General features: G+C 39.9%; 17 non-coding genes and 23 pseudogenes across 17 annotated transcripts; all 40 read right to left on the bottom strand.

Annotated features, from left to right (window-relative positions):
- Window positions 1-86: 86 nt before the first annotated feature.
- On the bottom strand, window positions 87-206 carry LOC128287893 (5S ribosomal RNA). Its single transcript, XR_008278595.1, has one exon. It is a non-coding gene; the product is annotated as a 5S ribosomal RNA (ribosomal RNA).
- A 179-nt stretch (window positions 207-385) lies between these two features.
- LOC128288092 (5S ribosomal RNA) lies at window positions 386-504 on the bottom strand (annotated as a pseudogene).
- A 176-nt stretch (window positions 505-680) lies between these two features.
- Window positions 681-799, bottom strand: LOC128288082 (5S ribosomal RNA; annotated as a pseudogene).
- A 440-nt stretch (window positions 800-1,239) lies between these two features.
- Window positions 1,240-1,358, bottom strand: LOC128288252 (5S ribosomal RNA). The gene has a single exon (XR_008278688.1). It is a non-coding gene; the product is annotated as a 5S ribosomal RNA (ribosomal RNA).
- Window positions 1,359-1,533: 175 nt separating this feature from the next.
- Window positions 1,534-1,652, bottom strand: LOC128287966 (5S ribosomal RNA; annotated as a pseudogene).
- Window positions 1,653-1,829: 177 nt separating this feature from the next.
- On the bottom strand, window positions 1,830-1,948 carry LOC128287839 (5S ribosomal RNA). Its single transcript, XR_008278541.1, has one exon. It is a non-coding gene; the product is annotated as a 5S ribosomal RNA (ribosomal RNA).
- Window positions 1,949-2,915: 967 nt separating this feature from the next.
- LOC128287856 (5S ribosomal RNA) lies at window positions 2,916-3,034 on the bottom strand. Its single transcript, XR_008278558.1, has one exon. It is a non-coding gene; the product is annotated as a 5S ribosomal RNA (ribosomal RNA).
- Window positions 3,035-3,211: 177 nt separating this feature from the next.
- LOC128287814 (5S ribosomal RNA) lies at window positions 3,212-3,330 on the bottom strand. Its single transcript, XR_008278516.1, has one exon. It is a non-coding gene; the product is annotated as a 5S ribosomal RNA (ribosomal RNA).
- A 440-nt stretch (window positions 3,331-3,770) lies between these two features.
- Window positions 3,771-3,890, bottom strand: LOC128288017 (5S ribosomal RNA; annotated as a pseudogene).
- A 441-nt stretch (window positions 3,891-4,331) lies between these two features.
- LOC128287877 (5S ribosomal RNA) lies at window positions 4,332-4,450 on the bottom strand. Its single transcript, XR_008278579.1, has one exon. It is a non-coding gene; the product is annotated as a 5S ribosomal RNA (ribosomal RNA).
- A 175-nt stretch (window positions 4,451-4,625) lies between these two features.
- LOC128287979 (5S ribosomal RNA) lies at window positions 4,626-4,744 on the bottom strand (annotated as a pseudogene).
- Window positions 4,745-5,185: 441 nt separating this feature from the next.
- On the bottom strand, window positions 5,186-5,305 carry LOC128288067 (5S ribosomal RNA; annotated as a pseudogene).
- A 178-nt stretch (window positions 5,306-5,483) lies between these two features.
- On the bottom strand, window positions 5,484-5,602 carry LOC128288037 (5S ribosomal RNA; annotated as a pseudogene).
- A 176-nt stretch (window positions 5,603-5,778) lies between these two features.
- On the bottom strand, window positions 5,779-5,897 carry LOC128287802 (5S ribosomal RNA). The gene has a single exon (XR_008278504.1). It is a non-coding gene; the product is annotated as a 5S ribosomal RNA (ribosomal RNA).
- Window positions 5,898-6,336: 439 nt separating this feature from the next.
- On the bottom strand, window positions 6,337-6,456 carry LOC128288044 (5S ribosomal RNA; annotated as a pseudogene).
- A 177-nt stretch (window positions 6,457-6,633) lies between these two features.
- LOC128288064 (5S ribosomal RNA) lies at window positions 6,634-6,753 on the bottom strand (annotated as a pseudogene).
- Window positions 6,754-15,415: 8,662 nt separating this feature from the next.
- On the bottom strand, window positions 15,416-15,534 carry LOC128287871 (5S ribosomal RNA). The gene has a single exon (XR_008278573.1). It is a non-coding gene; the product is annotated as a 5S ribosomal RNA (ribosomal RNA).
- Window positions 15,535-15,708: 174 nt separating this feature from the next.
- Window positions 15,709-15,827, bottom strand: LOC128288209 (5S ribosomal RNA; annotated as a pseudogene).
- Window positions 15,828-15,997: 170 nt separating this feature from the next.
- Window positions 15,998-16,113, bottom strand: LOC128288075 (5S ribosomal RNA; annotated as a pseudogene).
- A 173-nt stretch (window positions 16,114-16,286) lies between these two features.
- On the bottom strand, window positions 16,287-16,405 carry LOC128287844 (5S ribosomal RNA). Its single transcript, XR_008278546.1, has one exon. It is a non-coding gene; the product is annotated as a 5S ribosomal RNA (ribosomal RNA).
- A 173-nt stretch (window positions 16,406-16,578) lies between these two features.
- LOC128288094 (5S ribosomal RNA) lies at window positions 16,579-16,694 on the bottom strand (annotated as a pseudogene).
- A 174-nt stretch (window positions 16,695-16,868) lies between these two features.
- On the bottom strand, window positions 16,869-16,988 carry LOC128288068 (5S ribosomal RNA; annotated as a pseudogene).
- Window positions 16,989-17,162: 174 nt separating this feature from the next.
- LOC128288130 (5S ribosomal RNA) lies at window positions 17,163-17,281 on the bottom strand (annotated as a pseudogene).
- A 172-nt stretch (window positions 17,282-17,453) lies between these two features.
- LOC128288156 (5S ribosomal RNA) lies at window positions 17,454-17,571 on the bottom strand (annotated as a pseudogene).
- A 172-nt stretch (window positions 17,572-17,743) lies between these two features.
- On the bottom strand, window positions 17,744-17,862 carry LOC128288193 (5S ribosomal RNA; annotated as a pseudogene).
- A 172-nt stretch (window positions 17,863-18,034) lies between these two features.
- On the bottom strand, window positions 18,035-18,153 carry LOC128288131 (5S ribosomal RNA; annotated as a pseudogene).
- Window positions 18,154-18,330: 177 nt separating this feature from the next.
- LOC128288084 (5S ribosomal RNA) lies at window positions 18,331-18,451 on the bottom strand. The gene has a single exon (XR_008278668.1). It is a non-coding gene; the product is annotated as a 5S ribosomal RNA (ribosomal RNA).
- Window positions 18,452-18,623: 172 nt separating this feature from the next.
- On the bottom strand, window positions 18,624-18,742 carry LOC128288029 (5S ribosomal RNA). The gene has a single exon (XR_008278663.1). It is a non-coding gene; the product is annotated as a 5S ribosomal RNA (ribosomal RNA).
- A 175-nt stretch (window positions 18,743-18,917) lies between these two features.
- Window positions 18,918-19,036, bottom strand: LOC128288040 (5S ribosomal RNA). The gene has a single exon (XR_008278664.1). It is a non-coding gene; the product is annotated as a 5S ribosomal RNA (ribosomal RNA).
- A 461-nt stretch (window positions 19,037-19,497) lies between these two features.
- On the bottom strand, window positions 19,498-19,613 carry LOC128288166 (5S ribosomal RNA; annotated as a pseudogene).
- A 174-nt stretch (window positions 19,614-19,787) lies between these two features.
- Window positions 19,788-19,906, bottom strand: LOC128288062 (5S ribosomal RNA). Its single transcript, XR_008278666.1, has one exon. It is a non-coding gene; the product is annotated as a 5S ribosomal RNA (ribosomal RNA).
- Window positions 19,907-20,078: 172 nt separating this feature from the next.
- Window positions 20,079-20,194, bottom strand: LOC128287879 (5S ribosomal RNA). The gene has a single exon (XR_008278581.1). It is a non-coding gene; the product is annotated as a 5S ribosomal RNA (ribosomal RNA).
- Window positions 20,195-20,368: 174 nt separating this feature from the next.
- LOC128287894 (5S ribosomal RNA) lies at window positions 20,369-20,487 on the bottom strand. Its single transcript, XR_008278596.1, has one exon. It is a non-coding gene; the product is annotated as a 5S ribosomal RNA (ribosomal RNA).
- A 178-nt stretch (window positions 20,488-20,665) lies between these two features.
- LOC128287843 (5S ribosomal RNA) lies at window positions 20,666-20,784 on the bottom strand. The gene has a single exon (XR_008278545.1). It is a non-coding gene; the product is annotated as a 5S ribosomal RNA (ribosomal RNA).
- A 170-nt stretch (window positions 20,785-20,954) lies between these two features.
- Window positions 20,955-21,073, bottom strand: LOC128288061 (5S ribosomal RNA; annotated as a pseudogene).
- Window positions 21,074-21,531: 458 nt separating this feature from the next.
- LOC128288257 (5S ribosomal RNA) lies at window positions 21,532-21,649 on the bottom strand (annotated as a pseudogene).
- A 172-nt stretch (window positions 21,650-21,821) lies between these two features.
- On the bottom strand, window positions 21,822-21,940 carry LOC128288206 (5S ribosomal RNA; annotated as a pseudogene).
- Window positions 21,941-22,116: 176 nt separating this feature from the next.
- Window positions 22,117-22,235, bottom strand: LOC128287805 (5S ribosomal RNA). Its single transcript, XR_008278507.1, has one exon. It is a non-coding gene; the product is annotated as a 5S ribosomal RNA (ribosomal RNA).
- Window positions 22,236-22,978: 743 nt separating this feature from the next.
- LOC128288215 (5S ribosomal RNA) lies at window positions 22,979-23,099 on the bottom strand (annotated as a pseudogene).
- A 172-nt stretch (window positions 23,100-23,271) lies between these two features.
- On the bottom strand, window positions 23,272-23,388 carry LOC128288214 (5S ribosomal RNA; annotated as a pseudogene).
- Window positions 23,389-23,566: the final 178 nt, after the last annotated feature.

Here is a 23,566-nt window from a genome sequence, read left to right as displayed (position 1 = left end):
AAGTGATTTATTTCGTAAATAACTAATTAGTTAAATGATGAGATATAAAAAAAATAGAAAAATATTAAATGAGATATAAAATAGGAGGGGTGCAACACGAGGACTTCTCACCAAGTCACCCATCCTAGTACTACTCTCGCCCAAGCACTCTTAATCTACAGAGTTCTGATGGGATCCGGCGCATTAGCGCTGGTATGATCGCACCTTTCAGTTCTTGCGCATTCTATTTATATAAAGGCTACCCCTGATCGCACTTGAGCCTCGAATTTGAAATTAAATACGACCAAATAGCGTTTCGAGTGATTTATTTCGTAAAAAACTAATTAGTTAAACAATGAGATATAAAAAGAAAGTGGAAAAAAATTAAATGAGATATGAAATAGGAGGGCTGCAACACGAGGACTTCCTAGGAGGACACCCATCCTAGTACAACTCTCGCCCGAGCACACTCAACTGCGAAGTTATGATGGGATCTAGTGTATTAGTGCTAGTATGATCGCACCAGTCAATTCTTGCGCATTCTATTTATATAAAGGCTACCCCTTATCTCACTTAAGCCTCGAATTTGAATTTAAATACGACCAAATAGCGTTTCGAGTGATTTATTTCGTAAATAACTAATTAGTTAAACGATGAGATATAAAAAAATGGAAAAAAATTAAATGAGATATAAAATAAGAGGGGTGCAACAAGAGGCCTTTCCAAGAGGTCACCCATCCTAGTACTACTCTCGCCCAAGCATGCTTAACTGCAGATTTCTGATGGGATCCGATGCATTAGTCTAGGTACGATCGCACCCGTCAACTCTTGCTTATTTTATTTATATAAGGACTACCCCTTATCGCACTTGAGGCTCGAATTTGCCTTTAAATACGACCAAATAGAATTTCGAGTGATTTATTTCGTAAATAACTATTTAGTTAAATTATGAGATATAAAAAAATGGAAAAAATTAAATGAGATATAAAATAGGAGGGGTGCAACACGAGGACTTCTCACCAAGTCACCCATCCTAGTACTACTCTCGCCCAAGCACGCTTAACTGCGGAGTTCTGATAGGATTTGGTTCTTGCGCATTCTATTTATATAAAGGCTACCTCTGATCGCATTTGAGCCTCGAATTTGAATTTAAATACGAACAAATAGCGTTTCGAGTGATTTGTTTAGTAAATAACTAATTAGGTAAACGATGAGATATAAAAAAAAATGGTAAAAAATTAAATGGGATATAAAATTAGAGGGGTGCAACCCGAGGACTTCCCAAGAGGTCACCCATCCTAGTACTACTCTCGCCCAAGCACGCTTAATTTCGGAGCTCTGATGGGATCCGGTGCATTAGTCCTGGTATGATCGCACCCGTCAATTCTTGCTTATTCTATTTATATAAAGGTTACCACTAATCGAACTTGAGCCTCGAATTTGAATTTAAATGCGACCAAATAACGTTTCGAGTGATTTATTTCGTAAATAACTAATTAGTTAAACTATGACATAAAAAAAATGGAAAAAAATTAAATAAGATATAAAATTAGAGGGGTGCAACAACAGAACTTCCAAGGAGGTTACCCATCCTAGAACTACTCTCGCCCAAGCATACTTAACTGCGGAGTTCTGATGGGATCTGGTGCATTAGTGCTGGTATGATCACACCTGTCAATTCTTTCGCATTCTATTTATATAAAGGCTACCACTGATCGCACTTGAGCCCCGAATTTGAATTAAAATACGACCAAATAACGTTTCGAGTGATTTATTTCGTAAATAACTAATTAGTTAAACGATGAGTTATAAAAAAAATGGAAAAAAATTAAATGAGATATATAATTGGCAGGGTGCAGCACGAGGATTTCCCAGGAGGTCACCCATCCTAGTAGTACTCTCGCCGAAGAACGCTTAACTGTGGAGTTCTGATGGGATCCGGTGCATTAGTCCTGGTATGATCGCACCCGTCAACCCTTGCGCATTCTATTTGTATAAAGACTACCCCTTTTCTCAATTGAGCCTCGAATTTGAATTTAAATATGACGAAATAGCCTTTCGAGTGTTTTATTTCGTAAATTACTAATTAGTTAAACTATGAGATATAAAAAAATGGAAAAGAATTAAATGAGATATAAAATAGGAGGGGTGCAACACGAGGACTTCTCACCAAGTCACCCATCCTAGTACTACTCTCGCCCAAGCACGCTTAACTGCAGAGTTCTGATGGGATCCGGTTCTTGCGCATTCTATTTATGTAAAGGCTACCCCTGATCGCACTTGAGCCTCGAATTTGAATTTAAGTACGACCAAATAACGTTTCGAGTGATTTATTTCGTAAATAACTAATTAGTTGAAGGATGATATATAAAAAAAATGGAAAAAATTAAATGAGATATAAAATAGGAGGGGGCAACAGGAGGACTTCTCACCAAGTCACCCATCCTAGTACTACTCCCGCCCAAGCACGCTTAAACTGCGGAGTTCTGATGGGATCCGGTTCTTGCGCATTTTATTTATATAAAGGCTACCCCTAATCGCACTTGAGCCTCGAATTTGAATTTAAAACCGACCAAATAGCATTTCAAGTGACTTATTTTGTAAATAACTAATTAGTTAAACGATGAGATATAAAAAAAATGGAAAAAAATTAAATGAGATATAAAACAGGATCGGTGCAACACGAGGACTTTTGACCAAGTCACCCATCCTAGTACTACTCTCGCCCAAGCACGCTTAAACTGCGGAGTTCTGATGGGATCCGGTTCTTGCTCATTCTATTTATATAAAGGCTACCCCTGATCGCACTTGAGCCTCGAATTTGAATTTGAATACGACCAAATAGCGTTTCAAGTGATTTATTTCGTAAATAACTAATTAGTTAAACGATGAGATATAAAAAATTGGAAAAAAATTAAATGAGATATAAAATTGGAGGGGTGCAACACGAGGAATTCCCAGGGGGTCACCCATCTTAGTACTACTCTCGCCGAAGCACGCTTCACTGCGGAGTTCTGATGGGATACGGTGCATTAGAGCGGGTATGATCGCACCCGTCAGTTATTTCTTATTCTATTTATATAAATGCTACAACTGATCGCACTTGAGCCTCGAATTTGAATTTAAATACGACCAAATAGCATTTTGAGTGATTTATTTCGTAAATAACTAATTAGTTAAACTATGACATATAAAAAAAATGGAAAAAAATTAAATAAGATTTAAAATTGGAGGGGTGCAACACGAGGACTTTCCAGAAGGTCACCCATCCTAGTACTACTCTCACCCAAGCACGCTTAACTGTGGATTTCTGATGGGATCCAGTGCATTAGTCCTGGTATGATCGCACCCGTCAAGTCTTGCGCATTCTATTTATATAAGGACAACCCTTATCGCACTTGAGCCTCGAATTTGAATTTAAATATGACCAAATAGCGTTTCGAGTGATTTTTTTCGTAAATAACTAATTAGTTAAACGATGAGATATAAAAAAATGGAAAAAAATTAAAAGAGATATAAAATAGGAGGGGTGCAACACGAGGACTTCTCACCAAGTCAACCATCCTAGTGCTACTGTCGCCTAAGCCCGCTTAATTGCGGAGTTCTGAAGGGATCCAATTCTTGCGCATTCTATTTATATAAAGGCTACCCTTAATCGCACTTCAGCCTCGAATTTGAATTTAAATACGACTAAATAGCGTTTCAAGTGATTTATTTCGTAAATAACTAATTAGTTAAACGATGAGATATAAAAAAAAAAGGAAAAATATTAAATGAGATATAAAATAGGAGGGGTGCAACACGAGGACTTCTCACCAAGTCACCCATCCTGGTACTACTCTCTCCCAAGCACGCTTAAACTGCAGAGTTCTTATGGGATCCGGCACATTAGTGCTGGTATGATTGCACCCTTCAGTTCTTGCGCATTCTATTTATATAAAGGCTACCACTTATCGCACTTGAGCCTCGAATTTGAATTTAAATATGACCAAATAGCGTTTCGAGTGATTTATATCGTAAATAACTAATTAGTTAAACGATGAGATATAAAAAAATGGAAAAAAATTAAATGAGATATAAAATAGGAGGGGTGCAACACGAGGACTTCTCACCAAGTCACCCATCCTAGTACTACTCTCGCCCAAGCACGCTTAAACTGCGGAGTTCTGATGGGATCCGGTTCTTGCGCATTCTATTTATATAAAGGCTACCCCTGATCGTACTTGAGCCTCAAATTTGAATTTAAATACGACCAAATAGCGTTTCGAGTGATTTATTTCGTAAATAACGAACTAGTTAAACAATAAGATATAAAAAAAATAGAAAAAAATTGAAAGAGATATAAAATAGGAGGGGTGCAACACGAGGACTTCTCACCAAGTCTCCCATCCTAGTACCACTCTCGCCCAAGCACGCTTAACTGCAGAGTTCTGATGGGATCCGATATATTAGTGCTGGTATGATCGCACCGGTTAATTCTTGCGCATTCTATTTATATAAAGGCTACCCCTTATCGCACTTGAGTCTCGAATTTGAATTTAAATACGACCAAATAGCATTTCGAGTGATTTATTTCGTAAATAACTAATTAGTTAAACTATGACATATAAAAAATAGTAAAAAATTAAATAAGATATAAAATTGGAGGGATGCAACACGAGGACTTCCCAGGAGGTCAACTATCCTAGTACTACTCTCGCCCAAGCACGCTTAACTGTAGATTTCTGATGGGATCTGTTGCATTAGTCTTGGTATGATCGCACCCGTCAAATCTTGCGTATTCTATTTATATAAGTACTACCTCTTATCGCACTTGAGCCTCGAGTTTGATTTTAAATACAACCAAAGAGCGTTTCGAGTGATTTTTTTCGTAAATAACTAATTAGTTAAACGATGAGATATAAAAAAAATGGAAAAAAATTGAAAGAGATATAAAATAGGAGGGGTGCAACACGAGGACTTCTCACCAAGTCACCCATCCTAGTACTACTGTCGCCCAAGCCCGCTTAATTGCGGAGTTCTGAAGGGATCCAATTCTTGCGCATTCTATTTATATAAAGGCTACCCTTGATCGCACTTCAGCCTCAAATTTGAATTTAAATAAGACCAAATAGCGTTTCAAGTGATTTATTTCGTAAATAACAAATTAGTTAAACGACGAGATATAAAAAAAATGGAAAAAAATTAAATGAGATATAAAATAGGAGGGGTGAAACACGAGGACTTCTCACCAAGTCACCCATCCTGGTACTACTCTCTCCCAAGCACGCTTAAACTGCAGAGTTCTTATGGGATCCGGTGCATTAGTGCTGGTATGAATGCACCCTTCAGTTCTTGCGCATTCTATTTATATAAAGGCTACCCCTGATCGCACTTGAGCCTCGAATTTGAATTTAAATACGACCAAATAACGTTTTGAGTGATTTATTTCGTAAATAACTAATTAGTTAAACCATGAGATATAAGAAAAGGTGGAAAAAAATTAAATGAGATATAAAATAGGAGGTGTGCAACACGAGGACTTCTCACCAAGTCACCCATCCTAGTACTACTCTTGCCCAAGCACGCTTAAACTGCGGAGTTCTGCTGGGATCCGGTGCATTAGTGCTGGTATATCGCACCCGTTAATTCTTGTGCATTCTATTTATATAAAGGCTACCTCTGATCACACTTGAGCCTTGAATTTGAATTTAAATACGACCAAATAGCGTTTCGAGTGATTTATTTCGTAAATAACTAATTAGTTAAACTATGACACATAAAAAAATGGAAAAAAATTAAATGAGATATAAAATTGGAGGAGTGCAACACGAGGTCTTCCCAGGAGGTTACCCATCCTAGTACTACTCTCGCCCAAGCATGCTTAACTGCAGATTTCTGATGGGATCCGGTGTATTAGTCCTGGTATGATCGCACTCGTCAAATCTTGTACATTGTATTTATATAAGGACTACCTCTTATCGCACTTGAGCCTCGAATTTGAATTTAAATACGACCAAATAGCGTTTCGAGTGATTTATTTCGTAAATAACTAATTAGTTAAACGACGAGATATAAAAAAAAGGAAAAAAATTAAATGAGATACAAAATAGGAGGGGTGCAACACGAGGACTTCTCACCAAGTCACCCATCCTAGTACTACTCTCGCCCAAGCACGCTTAACTGCGGAGTTCTGATGGGATCCGATTCTTGCACATTCTATTTATATAAAGGCTACCCATGATCGCACTTGAGCCTCAAATTTGAATTTAAATACGACCAAATAACGTTTCGAGTGATTTATTTCGTAAATAACTAATTAGTTAAACGATAAGATATAAAAATACGGACAAAAATTAAATGAGATACAAAATAGGAGGGGTGCAACACGAGGACTTCTCACCAAGTCTCCCATCCTAGTACTACTCTCTCCCAAGCACGCCTAAACTGTAGAGTTCTGATGGGATCCGGCACATTAGTGCTGGTATGATCGCACCCTTCAGTCTTGCACATTCTATTTATATAAAGGCTACCCCTGATCGCACTTGAGCCTCGAATTTGAATTTAAATACGACGAAATAGCGTTTGGAGTGATTTATTTCGTAAATAACTAATTAGTTAAACAATGAGATATAAAAAAAGGTGGAAAAAAATTAAATGAGATATAAAATAGGAAGGGTGCAACACGAGGACTTCTCACCAAGTCTCCCATCCTTGTACTACTATCTCCCAAGCACGCTTAAACGGTGGAGTTCTGATGGGATCCGGTGCATTAGTGCTGGTATGATCGCACCCGTCAATTCTTGCGCATTCTATTTATATAAAGGCTACCCCTGATCGCACTTGAGCCTCGAATTTGAATTTAAATACGACCAAATTGTAACACCCCAAACCCGGGTCAAGCGTTCTTCTAATTCAATGGTCACATGGAGAAAGTTACTAAAGAAGTTATGTTTTATCCAAAAATATTTCTTAGGGTTTGAAAAATGTTTTGTTTTAAGTTAAAGTGAATGTAAGTCAGCACCGTAGGAAGCCGAAAAGAGGAGGTGAGTCTGTTGGACCGCTTAAACACCAAGTCGTTCACGGATCCAAATCCTAGACATGCACACATCCATTGCCACACTTTAAGCCTCATTATTAGTCCACGAGTAATTAATTAAGTTTAAGTCTATTTAAAATATTCATTTCCTTTGAAAACGTTTACATTGCGGAAGCTTTGCTAGGTTATCGTGATATTTTGAAAATAGGAAACTTTTATAAAACGCGCCCTAAAGCTAACCAATTTAATAACCCAAAATAAATAAAATAATAAAAAGGGCGGCCTTATTACAACTTAAACCAAAAACAAAATAATCAAAATAATAATTGCGAAACTTAAAAAAATAGAAATTAATCTTCGTGGCCACTCTGAATCCCACCCAACTCCAAGTCCACCAACTAGGGCTCACCTGCAAGGATGGAAGGGAAAGGGGTGAGTTTGGAAAACACAGTGTGTAAGGAAAACCCATTCAAAGCCCAACTCAGCTCAAGCCCATTGGGCCTAAGCCCATTCAGATAACAGTATGTATTGGGCCGAAGCCCTTTTCAGAATAAACTGGACCTTAGCCCCATTTTCAGATATCAGTATGGCCCAGAGGCCCATTCCAAAATTTACCAAAAATCACAGAAACCCGAAAAAAATCTTGAAAATCAGGGTGTTACAACTCTACCCACCTTAAAGAAATTTTGGCCTCGAAATTTACCTGATCTAAATCGTTGAGCATATTGTTGACGCATAGTGTCTTCTGACTCCCAAGTAGCCTCTTCCCTTCCATGATTACGCCACAGTACTTTTACCAATGGAACTGACTTCCTTCTTAAAACTTTAACCTCTCGATCTAAAATTTGTACGGGTTCTTCTTCAAAGGTCAAATCAGTCTTTACTTCAATCTCTTCCACTGGCACGACATGTGAAGGATCCGATCGATATCGTCTCAACATAGACACATGAAAGACGTCATGGATTCTGTCCAACTCCAGTGGTAATTCTAACTGATACGCTACTGGCCCTACCCGTTTAAGAATCCGATAAGGCCCTATAAACCGCGGACTCAATTTGCCTTTCTTGCTGAACCTCAAGATCTTCTTCCAAGGTGAAACCTTCAAGAAAACCATATCCCCAAAAGTGAACTCAATCTCTTTGTGCTTTAGATCCACATACGGCTTCTGTCTATCAGATGCCTCCTTTAATCGATCTCTTATCAACTTAACCTTACTTTCAGTATCTGCCACTAACTCCGGTCCAAGCACTTGTCGTTCACCCAACTCTGTCCAACACGTAGGCGTACGACATCTCCGCCCATAAAGTGCCTCATAAGGAGCCATCTGAATACTTGTTTGGTAGCTGTTGTTGTATGTGAACTCCGCCAATGGCAAGTAGTCCTCCCAACTACCACGAAAATCGATGATACAACCTCTTAACATATCCTCCAAAATTTGAATAACCCTTTCCGACTGTCCATCTGTCTGAGGGTGAAAGGTAGTACTGAAATCCAATCGTGTACCCAATGCCTCCTGCAACTTCTGCCAGAACCAAGATGTAAACCTAGGGTCTCGATTAGAAATAATCAACACTGGCACTCCATGTAGTCGTACTATCTCTACCACATACAACCTGGCCAATTTTTGCAGTGAGTAATCAGTACGAACTGGTATGAAATGTGCAGATTTTGTTAACCTATCCACAACTACCCACATAGAATCTTTCTTGGAGGGTGTCAAAGGTAGCCCACTCACGAAGTCCATAGTTACCCTTTCTCACTTCCATAGTGGAATTTTCACCGGTTGCAGTAATCCAGAAGGCAATTGGTGCTCAGCCTTAACTTGCTGGCGCGTCAGACATTTCCCAACAAATTTAGTCACCTCCTGTTTTAGTCCAGGCCACCAGTATACCTCTCGCAGATCTCGATATAACTTATTCCCTCCAGGATGCATGGCACAGGGTCCATCATGAGCCTCCTTTAAAATTAAACACCTCAATTTAGGGTCTTTCGGAATACAAACTCTTCCATGAAAGCACAGAACTCCGTCAGTGTTCAATCCAAAATCTTCATTCTCACCATTCTCAACTTGCCGAAATCGAAGAACTAAAGAATCATCCTTCAACTGTTTTTCTTTAATCTGCTCAGTCTAAGTAGGCCTCACTTGCAATTCTGCCAACAGACTTCCATCATCGAACAGACTCAAACGTGCAAACAAGGCTCTCAAATCAGTAACAACCCTTCGACTCAACGCGCACCACCACGTTAGCCTTACAGGTGGTACTCAATCGAACAATCGTAATCCTTAAGCAACTCTACCCATCTTCATTGCCTAAGGTTTAACTCCTTGAGTCAACAGATACTTTAGGCTCTTATGGTCCGTGTATATAATACACTTTTCTCCATATAAGTAATGTCTCCAGTTTTCAACGCGAAGATCATCGCTTTGCTAGCTCTAAATCGTATGTAGGGTAGTTCGCTTCATGAGGCTTAAGCATCACGAAGCATAGCGACCACCTTACCCTCTTGCATCAAGACACATCCTAACCCCACACGCGACGCATCGGCAGTACACAAAGAAGTCTTTTCCAGACTCCGGTTGAATCAACACTGGCGCTTTTGTCAATATCTTTTCAAATGGTCAAAAGCTTTTGTTGTTTCTCGATCGCACAAATGCTACCCTTTCCTTAACAGCCATCAATGGTGCAAAGAATCGAGAAAATCCTCTACTTAACCTTCAGAATAGCCTCGCCAAACCCGTAAAACTCAATTTTCGACATCGACTTGGTGGTTGCCATCCCAGAACTGCCTCAATTTTTCGAGGATCCACTCTAATTCCTTCAGCAGAAACCACATGACCTAGAAAAGCCACTTCTTGCAACCAGAATTCACACTTACTAAACTTCGCATACAGTTGCTTCTCTCTCAGCACTTGCAGCACAATACGTAGATGCTCCTCATGTTTCTAAATATACCAGAATATCATCGATGAAAACTATCACGAATTGGTCCAAGTAAGGTTGGAATACCCGATTCATCAAATCCATGAAAGCGGCAAGTGCGTTCGTCAACCCAAATGGCATAACCAGGAACTCGTAATGACCATATCGAGTTCTGAATGTTGTCTTATGAATATCCACTTTCTTTACCCTTAGTTGATGGTATCCAGATCGAAGGTCAATCTTGGAAAATACCGAAGCTCCTCTAAGTTGGTCAAATAAGTCATCAATTCTGGGCAGTGGGTATTTGTTCTTTATCGTCAGTTTGTTCAACTGGCGATAATCGATGCACATGCGCATCGTTCCGTCCTTTTTCTTCACAAATAGGACCGGTGCTCCCCATGGAGACACACTAGATCTAATGAAGCCTCTATCCAACAACTCTTGGATTTGAGCTTTCAGTTCCACTAACTCCTTCGGTGCCATCCTATAGGGTGCAATGGATACTGGAGCTGTTCCAGGCAGCAAATCGATTCCAAACTCAACCTCCCGATTCGGAGGTAATCCAGGAAGCTCTTCTGGGAAAACATCCCAAAATTCCCTAACATTCTAACGGTCTCCACAGTCAGATCCTCAGTTTCAACTTGGCTTACAAAAGCCAAATATGCCTCGCATCCCTTACGCATCAGTTTCTCAGCCCTCAAAGTCGATACTAAATTGGACAAGTAATCTCTTCGTTCTCCAATAATCATTACCTCTTTACCACCAACAAATCCTTAACACCATCCTCTTAGTTGCACAATCCAGCGTTGCCTATGCTTGGTCAACCAATCCATCCCTAGGATCAAATCAATTCTCCGAACAGTAAGTCCATCAAGTCTCCACGTAAAATCCTACCTTGAGTCTCTAAAGGCACCTCCTAAAGAGTTTCTCTACTTTAACCGAAAGTGACCTAAAGGACTTATCACAGCTTACCCCACACACAGTCTCCTCAAATTGAACACCCAATGCCCCGAAATGTTACATGCAACATACTGAATAAGTTGACCCCACATCTATCGAGCGGTATAAGGTACACCGAGATAAAAAACGCATCAGTTATGACATCAAAAGGCCACCCCTCCTCACGACGAGCAAGATATACCAAAGTCGGTGACGAGCCTCAAGATTAATAAAGACCCACGCCAGTGCCCCACATCCACGGCCATTGCCACTGCGACCTTGGCCACTACCTCTCGGTGGCGGCGGTCCACCTCGCGCTAGTTGGACAGGTTACACAGCCCCTTGTTCAGCCACTTGAGTCTGAGCTGGCCTCCTAGGACAATCCCTGATCCTACGTTCCTTTGATCCATAATGAAGACAAGCCCTAGAATGCTTCCAACATTCCCTCAGATGCATTCTATCACAATCTCCACAAGCTTGTGGTCTAACCGTGTTCACCGGAACCGCTCGAACTGGTTCCTCCGTCCTAGCTCTCTTAACATTTCAGTTTGCAGCACCAGCTGGTCCAGCATCCCTCCTAAACTGGTTTCGATCCCTGTCGCGGTTCTTTCGTTCGGCTTGCTTCACCTTTTCAGCTATCTTAGCCTTCTCTACCAGTGTAGCAAAATCGCGCTCTCTCTGTGGAGCTATGAACACCCTTAGCTCATCCCTGAGGCCATCCTTAAAACGAACACTGCGCTCATATTCAGTGGGGACAATGCCACTAGCGTACCGGCTCAATCGCAGAAACTCTGCCTCATATTCAGCAACGATCTTACTACCCTGGGTCAGGTTCAGGAATTCATTTCTTCGTGCATCCACATAGCTAGCTCCAACATATTTCGCCTTGAAGGATTGTTTGAACAACTCCCAAGTTACCCTCTCAGCTGGGGTACCCTCTCTTATAGTGATCCACCACTGATACGCCTTGTCCCGCAGTAATGACACCGCCCCTTTTAACTTCTGCTCCACTGAGCAGTCCAGGTCATCCATAATCCGCTCCGTGGCTTCCAGCCAGTACTCAGCCACATTTGGGGCTACTCCAGATATACCCCTAAAAACCTCAGCTCTGTTGGCCCGGAGTTGCTTAGAAATGGACCCCCTATTCATGGGCCCGACATTGGCTCCGGCAACCCTTTCCAAAACTTTCAACATGGCCTGGGACAGAGCGTCGTCCCCCGCGGCCTGATCATACAGCCCATTTTCTTCCACCGGTGGTGGTTGTGCCACTGCAGCTGGTATGTGTTCAGAAGACGAAGATCCAACTTGAGTACTACCTCGGCCTCAACCACGGCCCCTTCTCCGAGTAGCTCTCGTACTCATATCGATTTATCTAATTACGAATTTTATGTCGTTAGTTTACTGTTTCCACTGTTTATTACAGAATATCCTATGAATAGATAAAGTTTCAGAGTTGTTCTCGCCCGACCGTAGTTTATCTACTGTCTCAGTTCCCTAGGGCTTAGTTTACCCTACAGTCTCAGTTTTGTAGCCTTAATGCCACATTATCTATAGTACTATCTCTAAGGCTCAAGATTATCTACAATGACATTCAAGATATAAAATGAAAGATGCTTACAGACTTGGTGCCGGGGATTCAGTGTGCCACCACATCAGTTTTCAGACAAACTCAAAAGATTTAGGCCTTTTTGAGATCCATTTCTCACACATTTGATTTAAAGAAAATAGGTTTGGAAATTATCTCCTTTCAACAAAAAAAAATTATTTTCAAAAGTCAGATTTTTTCAAAAATACCCTTTTTGGTCTTAAAGTTTAGAAAACCTTTTTGGACCCGATCCACAGCCGAGTTGTTACAATCGGACTCTGATACCACTAAATGTAACACCCCAAACCCGGCCCAGACGTTACGGCCGAATTCAGCGTGTCACATGGGGAAAGTTACTAAAGAAGTTATGTTTTATCCAAAAATCTTTCTTAGGGTTTGAAGAATGTTTTGTTTTAAGTTAAAGTGAACGGAAGTCAGGCACCGGTAGGAAGCCGTAAAAGATGAGGTGAGTCTGTTGGATCTGCTTAAGTACCAAGCTCTTCACGGATCCAATCCTAGACATGCACACATCCATTGCCACACTTTAAGCCCACACTAGTCCAACGAATAATTAATTAAGTTTAAGTCTATTTAAAATATTCATTTCCTTTGAAAACATTTACATTCTTTGAAGCTTTGCTCGCTTATCGTGATATTTTGAAAATAGGAAACTTTTATAAAACGCGCCCTAAAGCTAACCAATTTAATAACCCAAAATAAATAAAATAATAAAAAGAGCGGCCTTATTACAACTTAAACCAGAAACAAAATAATCAAATTAATAATTACGAAACTTAAAAAAAATAGAAATTAATCTTCGTGGCCACTCTTAATCCCGCCCAGCTCCAAGTCCACCAACTAGGGCTCACCTATAAGGATGGAAGGGAAATGGGTGAGTTTGGAAAACTCAGTGTGTAAGGAAAACCCATTCAAAGCCCAAGTCAGCTCAAGCCCATTGGGCCTAAGCCCATTCAGATAACAGTATGTATTGGGCCGAAGCCCTTTTCAGAATAAACTGGACCTTAGCCCCATTTTCAGATATCAGTATGGCCTAGAGGCCCATTCCAGAACAGATCAGACATAGTCGTGTATCCAAGCCCAACCCAGCCTATAACCAACCGCTACACTCTACCCGTACCAAATTTTACACTCCATGTGGGGAATAGCTCAACCCACCCAAATTTCTACACTCCACAGATTGCTGATTGTCGCTAGTTATCGATAAGTTGAGGCAAAGCCTCCAGTACGTGGACAAGCCACTTTCACTACTTCCTCCATCAATATCCCAGTCCCATGCATCAGATAATAACAATAACATAGCATGCAGTAAATAATAGCAGTCAAACATGCATTCAGGTCAACCTTAACCCTAGGGGTAAATCAGTAATTTTACTCCTAGGGGTAAATTTGTAAATTTTCCACCTATAAAGGTATTTCAGTAATTTACCTATTTTAGGGCTTTTCAAGCATATTCCCACCTTTCACGTACTAACAGAAACACTTACCGAGGGTTCTTACTGAATTGGGCCCGTTGGCCCACTATCCCAATTTTGGCCCATTAAGCCCCAAAATATTGAAGGCACAGAAATCATGCACTCTACAGTCTAAACATTGTAGCTTACCAAAAACGTTAATCGATTTACCTCACGAGCATTCGCACACTCGCAAGTCCACAAAATACCGATTTTTCGGCATTTTGGCTTTTCGGCTTTTGCCGATCTAGACTATGAAAGGGTGTCAGTTACACACCTATTTGGACGATATGCTGACGAGATACACACACACGAACTGCCTACTATTGGATTACTAACACGTTAATCTACTTATCAAAAACGAACTACGTATTAACCCTCTTACCATATTCGGCCAAAAGCACCTTAGGCACTAGCGATCCCACCTTTGCCGAAATTAGCGACTAGGTTTAGATCCAGTCGTTCCACTTGTCCAAGCCTTTGATCAACAGCCTCTAGATCATACTATTATCAAAATAAAACAATTATAACATCCCTTAGAGCTACAAGCCCAAATTGACAGCCTATCTAACCTTTAGGGACTTCGGCTTTTTCTAACCTGACAGAAATAAGACTAGATCTAAGTAGTGAGCACTTACCACTTATTCCTCTTTGATTTCTACACAGATCTAATGTAGATCTATCCTCTAAATGATGGCAGAACCCGAATCCAGGAGATCTGAAGTTTCGGCTATAAGCCCCTAAGTCTTATGGTATTTCGACTTTTTAAGTGGCGAAGAAGATGATGATTCGAGGCTATAACCTTGGAATAATGCTGCCGACTGGTACCAAGGGTTTAGAGAAGATAAATGTTGATCAAAAGGAACAAAAATACTGAAGGATTTTGGCTTTGGAGAAATCGGCACAAGTAGTGAGTTTCGGGATTCGGCTTTTATGGCAATCGGCTATGGAGGTTTTGTGGAGGATGGGATCGACAGAGAAGGTGAGTAGGGTGATCAGAAGGTTTCAGCTAATAGAAGAAGCATAAGGAAAGAAAGAAAATGGAGAAAAAGAGAGGGAGAAAATTCGGCATCAAGAAGAAGAACTTACGTTTTCGGCTTTTGTGAGAACTCAGAACGAATGAATGAAAACTTTCAGGTGGCTAACCCTAATCCTCCAAGACAGAAAAAGAAAAGAACCTAACCCTAATATCAACTAAAGCAATCGGCCCAACCTCCCTAAGGCCCTTGCCGAAATTCTCTTGAGTGATCATGTGCCCAGCACATGTCCAAAATTAAAAGGTAACTACATGCCTACCTTGCGACTCGAACCTTGGACCTTCAATTCCTTCCCATGCGCCATTTTTTTTTTAGGAATCTAGTGGCACCACCTTGCTACTTTACCAAAGCCTTATTTGCGTCACAAATAACGTTTGAGTGATTTATTAGTAAATAACTAATTAGTTAAACGATGAGATATTAAAAAAAATAGAAAAAAAATCTAATGAGATATAAAATTGGAGGGGTGCAACACGAGGACTTCCTAGGAGGTCACCCATCCTAGTACTACTCTCGCCCAAGCACGCTTAACTGCGGAGTTCTGATGGGATCCGGTGCATTAGTGCTGGTATGATCGCACCCGTCAATTCTTGCGTATTCTATTTATATAAAGGCTACCCCTGATCGCGCTTGAGCCTCGAATTTGAATTTAAATACGACCAAATAACGTTTCGAGTGATTTATTAGTAAATAACTAATTAGTTAAGCGATGAGATATTAAAAAATAGAAAAAAATCTAATGAGATATAAAATTGGAGGGTGCAACACGAGGACTTCCTGGAGGTCACCCATCCTAGTACTACTCTCGCCAAGCACGCTTAATCTGCGGAGTTACGATGGGATCCGGTGCATTAGTCTTTGGTATGATCGCACCCAAATTCTTGCGTATTCTATTTATATAAAGGCTACCCCTGATCGCGCTTGAGCCTCGAATTTGAATTTAAATCGACCAAATAACGTTTGAGTGATTTATTAGTAAATAACTAATTAGTTAAGCGATGAGATATTAAAAAATAGAAAAAAATCTAATGAGATATAAAATTGGAGGGTGCAACACGAGGACTTCCTGGAGGTCACCCATCCTAGTACTACTCTCGCCCAAGCACGCTTAATCATGAGTTCGATGGGATCCGGTGCATTAGTGCTAGTATGATCGCACCCGTCAATTCTTGCGTATTCTATTTATATAAAGGCTACCCCTGATCGCGCTTGAGCCTCGAATTTGAATTTAAATCGACCAAATAACGTTTGAGTGATTTATTAGTAAATAACTAATTAGTTAAGCGATGAGATATTAAAAAATAGAAAAAAATCTAATGAGATATAAAATTGGAGGGGTGCAACACGAGGACTTCCCAGGAGGTCACCCATCCTAGTACTACTCTCGCCCAAGCACGCTTAACTGCGGAGTTCTGATGGGATCCGTGCATTAGTCTTTGGTATGATCGCACCCGCCAATTCTTGCGTATTCTATTTATATAAAGGCTACCCCGATCGCGCTTGAGCCTCGAATTTGAATTTAAATACGACCAAATAACGTTTGAGTGATTTATTAGTAAATAACTAATTAGTTAAGCGATGAGATATTAAAAAATAGAAAAAAATCTAATGAGATATAAAATTGGAGGGGTGCAACACGAGGACTTCCCAGGAGGTCACCCATCCTAGTACTACTCTCGCCAGCACGCTTAATCATGGAGTTCGATGGGATCCGGTGCATTAGTCTTTGTATGATCGCACCGTCAATTCTTGCGTATTCTATTTATATAAAGGCTACCCATCGCGCGCTTGAGCCTCGAATTTGAATTTAAATACGACCAAATAACGTTTGAGTGATTTATTAGTAAATAACTAATTAGTTAAGCGATGAGATATTAAAAAAAATAGAAAAAAAATCTAATGAGATATAAAATTGGAGGGTGCAACACGAGGACTTCCTCAGAGGTCACCCATCCTAGTACTACTCTCGCCAAGCACGCTTAATCTGCGGAGTTCTGATGGGATCCGGTGCATTAGTCTTTGGTATGATCGCACCCGTCAATTCTTGCGTATTCTATTTATATAAAGGCTACCCCTGATCGCGCTTGAGCCTCGAATTTGAATTTAAATACGACCAAATAACGTTTCGAGTGATTTATTCCGTAAATAACTAATTAGTTAAACGATGAGATATTAAAAAATAGAAAAAAATCAATGAGATATAAAATTGGAGGGTGCAACACGAGGACTTCCTGGAGGTCACCCATCCTAGTACTACTCTCGCCCAAGCACGCTTAATCATGGAGTTACGATGGGATCCGGTGCATTAGTCTTTGGTATGATCGCACCCGTCAATTCTTGCGTATTCTATTTATATAAAGGCTACCCCTGATCGCGCTTGAGCCTCGAATTTGAATTTAAATCGACCAAATAACGTTTGAGTGATTTATTAGTAAATAACTAATTAGTTAAGCGATGAGATATTAAAAAATAGAAAAAAATCTAATGAGATATAAAATTGGAGGGTGCAACACGAGGACTTCCTGTGAGGTCACCCATCCTAGTACTACTCTCGCCAAGCACGCTTAATCATGGAGTTCGATGGGATCCGGTGCATTAGTCTTTGGTATGATCGCACCCGCCAATTCTTGCGTATTCTATTTATATAAAGGCTACCCCGATCGCGCTTGAGCCTCGAATTTGAATTTAAATACGACCAAATAACGTTTGAGTGATTTATTAGTAAATAACTAATTAGTTAAGCGATGAGATATTAAAAAATAGAAAAAAATCTAATGAGATATAAAATTGGAGGGTGCAACACGAGGACTTCCTGTGAGGTCACCCATCCTAGTACTACTCTCGCCAAGCACGCTTAATCATGGAGTTACGATGGGATCCGGTGCATTAGTCTTTGGTATGATCGCACCCGTCAATTCTTGCGTATTCTATTTATATAAAGGCTACCCACGATCGCGCTTGAGCCTCGAATTTGAATTTAAATCGACCAAATAACGTTTGAGTGATTTATTAGTAAATAACTAATTAGTTAAGCGATGAGATATTAAAAAATAGAAAAAAATCTAATGAGATATAAAATTGGAGGGTGCAACACGAGGACTTCCTCAGAGGTCACCCATCCTAGTACTACTCTCGCCCAAGCACGCTTAATCATGGAGTTACGATGGGATCCGTGCATTAGTGCTTGGTATGATCGCACCGTCAATTCTTGCGTATTCTATTTATATAAAGGCTACCCCTGATCGCGCTTGAGCCTCGAATTTGAATTTAAATACGACCAAATAACGTTTGAGTGATTTATTAGTAAATAACTAATTAGTTAAACGATGAGATATTAAAAAAAATAGAAAAAAAAATCTAATGAGATATAAAATTGGAGGGGTGCAACACGAGGACTTCCTAGGAGGTCACCCATCCTAGTACTACTCTCGCCCAAGCACGCTTAACTGCGGAGTTCTGATGGGATCCGGTGCATTAGTGCTTTGGTATGATCGCACCCGCAATTCTTGCGTATTCTATTTATATAAAGGCTACCCACGATCGCGCTTGAGCCTCGAATTTGAATTTAAATACGACCAAATAACGTTTGAGTGATTTATTAGTAAATAACTAATTAGTTAAGCGATGAGATATTAAAAAATAGAAAAAAATCTAATGAGATATAAAATTGGAGGGTGCAACACGAGGACTTCCTGTGAGGTCACCCATCCTAGTACTACTCTCGCCCAAGCACGCTTAACTTCGGAGTTCTGATGGGATCCGGTGCATTAGTGTTGGTATGATCGCACCCGTCAATTCTTGCGTATTCTATTTATATAAAGGCTACCCCTGATCGCGCTTGAGCCTCGAATTTGAATTTAAATCGACCAAATAACGTTTGAGTGATTTATTAGTAAATAACTAATTAGTTAAACGATGAGATATTAAAAAAAATAGAAAAAAATCTAATGAGATATAAAATTGGAGGGGTGCAACACGAGGACTTCCCAGGAGGTCACCCATCCTAGTACTACTCTCGCCCAAGCACGCTTAACTGCGGAGTTCTGATGGGATCCGGTGCATTAGTGGTAGTATGATCGCACCCGTCAATTCTTGCGTATTCTATTTATATAAAGGCTACCCCTGATCGCGCTTGAGCCTCGAATTTGAATTTAAATACGACCAAATAACGTTTCGAGTGATTTATTCCGTAAATAACTAATTAGTTAAACGATGAGATATTAAAAAATAGAAAAAAATCTAATGAGATATAAAATTGGAGGGTGCAACACGAGGACTTCCGAGAGGTCACCCATCCTAGTACTACTCTCGCACGCTTAATCATGGAGTTACGATGGGATCCGGTGCATTAGTCTTTGGTATGATCGCACCCGTCAATTCTTGCGTATTCTATTTATATAAAGGCTACCCTTGATCGCGCTTGAGCCTCGAATTTGAATTTAAATACGACCAAATAACGTTTGAGTGATTTATTAGTAAATAACTAATTAGTTAAGCGATGAGATATTAAAAAATAGAAAAAAATCTAATGAGATATAAAATTGGAGGGTGCAACACGAGGACTTCCGAGGTCACCCATCCTAGTACTACTCTCGCCCAAGCACGCTTAATGCGGAGTTACGATGGGATCCGGTGCATTAGTCTTTGGTATGATCGCACCCGTCAATTCTTGCGTATTCTATTTATATAAAGGCTACCCCTGATCGCGCTTGAGCCTCGAATTTGAATTTAAATCGACCAAATAACGTTTGAGTGATTTATTAGTAAATAACTAATTAGTTAAGCGATGAGATATTAAAAAATAGAAAAAAAATCTAATGAGATATAAAATTGGAGGGGTGCAACACGAGGACTTCCTAAGAGGTCACCCATCCTAGTACTACTCTCGCCCAAGCACGCTTAACTGCGGAGTTCCGGTGGGATCCGGTGCATTAGTGCTGGTATGATCGCACCCGTCAAATCTTGCGCATTCTATTTATATAAAGGCTACCCCTGATCGCGCTTGAGCCTCGAATTTGAATTTAAATCGACCAAATAACGTTTGAGTGATTTATTAGTAAATAACTAATTAGTTAAGCGATGAGATATTAAAAAATAGAAAAAAATCTAATGAGATATAAAATTGGAGGGTGCAACACGAGGACTTCCTGAGGTCACCCATCCTAGTACTACTCTCGCCAAGCACGCTTAACTGCGGAGTTCTGATGGGATCCGGTGCATTAGTGGTTGTATGATCGCACCCGTCAATTCTTGCGTATTCTATTTATATAAAGGCTACCCCTAATCGCGCTTGAGCCTCGAATTTGAATTTAAATACGACCAAATAACGTTTGAGTGATTTATTAGTAAATAACTAATTAGTTAAGCGATGAGATATTAAAAAATAGAAAAAAATCTAATGAGATATAAAATTGGAGGGGTGCAACACGAGGACTTCCAAGGAGGTCACCCATCCTAGTACTACTCTCGCCCAAGCACGCTTAACTGCGGAGTTCTGATGGGATCCGGTGCATTAGTGCTGGTATGATCGCACCCGTCAATTCTTGCGTATTCTATTTATATAAAGGCTACCCCTGATCGCGCTTGAGCCTCGAATTTGAATTTAAATACGACCAAATAACGTTTCGAGTGATTTATTACGTAAATAACTAATTAGTTAAACGATGAGATATTAAAAAAAATAGAAAAAAATCTAATGAGATATAAAATTGGAGGGGTGCAACACGAGGACTTCCCAGGAGGTCACCCATCCTAGTACTACTCTCGCCCAAGCACGCTTAACTGCGGAGTTCTGATGGGATCCGTGCATTAGTCTTTGGTATGATCGCACCCGCAATTCTTGCGTATTCTATTTATATAAAGGCTACCCCGATCGCGCTTGAGCCTCGAATTTGAATTTAAATCGACCAAATAACGTTTGAGTGATTTATTAGTAAATAACTAATTAGTTAAGCGATGAGATATTAAAAAATAGAAAAAAATCTAATGAGATATAAAATTGGAGGGTGCAACACGAGGACTTCCTGAGAGGTCACCCATCCTAGTACTACTCTCGCCAAAGCACGCTTAATCATGGAGTTACGATGGGATCCGGTGCATTAGTCTTTGTATGATCGCACCCGTCAATTCTTGCGTATTCTATTTATATAAAGGCTACCCGATCGCGCTTGAGCCTCGATTTGAATTTAAATCGACCAAATAACGTTTGAGTGATTTATTAGTAAATAACTAATTAGTTAAGCGATGAGATATTAAAAAATAGAAAAAAATCTAATGAGATATAAAATTGGAGGGTGCAACACGAGGACTTCCTGGAGGTCACCCATCCTAGTACTACTCTCGCCAAGCACGCTTAATCTGCGGAGTTACGATGGGATCCGGTGCATTAGTCTTTGGTATGATCGCACCGTCAATTCTTGCGTATTCTATTTATATAAAGGCTACCCCGATCGCGCTTGAGCCTCGAATTTGAATTTAAATCGACCAAATAACGTTTGAGTGATTTATTAGTAAATAACTAATTAGTTAAGCGATGAGATATTAAAAAATAGAAAAAAATCTAATGAGATATAAAATTGGAGGGTGCAACACGAGGACTTCCGGAGGTCACCCATCCTAGTACTACTCTCGCCCAAGCACGCTTAATCTGCGGAGTTACGATGGGATCCGTGCATTAGTCTTTGGTATGATCGCACCAATCAATTCTTGCGTATTCTATTTATATAAAGGCTACCCACGATCGCGCTTGAGCCTCGAATTTGAATTTAAATCGACCAAATAACGTTTGAGTGATTTATTAGTAAATAACTAATTAGTTAAGCGATGAGATATTAAAAAATAGAAAAAAATCTAATGAGATATAAAATTGGAGGGTGCAACACGAGGACTTCCGGGAGGTCACCCATCCTAGTACTACTCTCGCCAAGCACGCTTAATCTGCGGAGTTACGATGGGATCCGGTGCATTAGTCTTTGGTATGATCGCACCCAATTCTTGCGCATTCTATTTATATAAAGGCTACCCCTGATCGCGCTTGAGCCTCGAATTTGAATTTAAATACGACCAAATAACGTTTCGAGTGATTTATTCCGTAAATAACTAATTAGTTAAACGATGAGATATTAAAAAAAATAGAAAAAAAATCTAATGAGATATAAAATTGGAGGGGTGCAACACGAGGACTTCCCAGGAGGTCACCCATCCTAGTACTACTCTCGCCCAAGCACGCTTAACTGCGGAGTTCTGATGGGATCCGGTGCATTAGTGCTGGTATGATCGCACCCGTCAATTCTTGCGTATTCTATTTATATAAAGGCTACCCGATCGAGCGCTTGAGCCTCGAATTTGAATTTAACGACCACCAAATAACGTTTGAGTGATTTATTAGTAAATAACTAATTAGTTAAGCGATGAGATATTAAAAAATAGAAAAAAATCTAATGAGATATAAAATTGGAGGGGTGCAACACGAGGACTTCCGAGGTCACCCATCCTAGTACTACTCTCGCCAAGCACGCTTAATCATGGAGTTACGATGGGATCCGGTGCATTAGTCTTTGGTATGATCGCACCGTCAATTCTTGCGTATTCTATTTATATAAAGGCTACCCCGATCGCTTGAGCCTCGAATTTGAATTTAAATACGACCAAATAACGTTTGAGTGATTTATTAGTAAATAACTAATTAGTTAAGCGATGAGATATTAAAAAATAGAAAAAAATCTAATGAGATATAAAATTGGAGGGTGCAACACGAGGACTTCCGAGGTCACCCATCCTAGTACTACTCTCGCCAAGCACGCTTAATGCGGAGTTACGATGGGATCCGGTGCATTAGTCTTTGGTATGATCGCACCGTCAATTCTTGCGTATTCTATTTATATAAAGGCTACCCCGATCGCGCTTGAGCCTCGAATTTGAATTTAAATCGACCAAATAACGTTTGAGTGATTTATTAGTAAATAACTAATTAGTTAAGCGATGAGATATTAAAAAAATAAAAAAATCTAATGAGATATAAAATTGGAGGGTGCAACACGAGGACTTCCTGAGGAGGTCACCCATCCTAGTACTACTCTCGCCAAGCACGCTTAATCTGCGGAGTTACGATGGGATCCGGTGCATTAGTCTTTGGTATGATCGCACCCGTCAATTCTTGCGTATTCTATTTATATAAAGGCTACCCACGATCGCGCTTGAGCCTCGAATTTGAATTTAAATCGACCAAATAACGTTTGAGTGATTTATTAGTAAATAACTAATTAGTTAAGCGATGAGATATTAAAAAATAGAAAAAAATCTAATGAGATATAAAATTGGAGGGTGCAACACGAGGACTTCCGGAGGTCACCCATCCTAGTACTACTCGCCCAAGCACGCTTAATCTGCGGAGTTACGATGGGATCCGGTGCATTAGTCTTTGGTATGATCGCACCCGTCAATTCTTGCGTATTCTATTTATATAAAGGCTACCCCTGATCGCGCTTGAGCCTCGAATTTGAATTTAAATACGACCAAATAACGTTTGAGTGATTTATTAGTAAATAACTAATTAGTTAAGCGATGAGATATTAAAAAATAGAAAAAAATCTAATGAGATATAAAATTGGAGGGT

Source organism: Gossypium arboreum, unplaced genomic scaffold (assembly GCF_025698485.1).
Source record: "Gossypium arboreum isolate Shixiya-1 unplaced genomic scaffold, ASM2569848v2 Contig00169, whole genome shotgun sequence".
NCBI lineage: Eukaryota > Viridiplantae > Streptophyta > Magnoliopsida > Malvales > Malvaceae > Gossypium > Gossypium arboreum.
The sequence above is the reverse complement of the archived record's forward strand: the minus strand, read 5'-3'. Positions and strand labels throughout refer to the sequence as shown.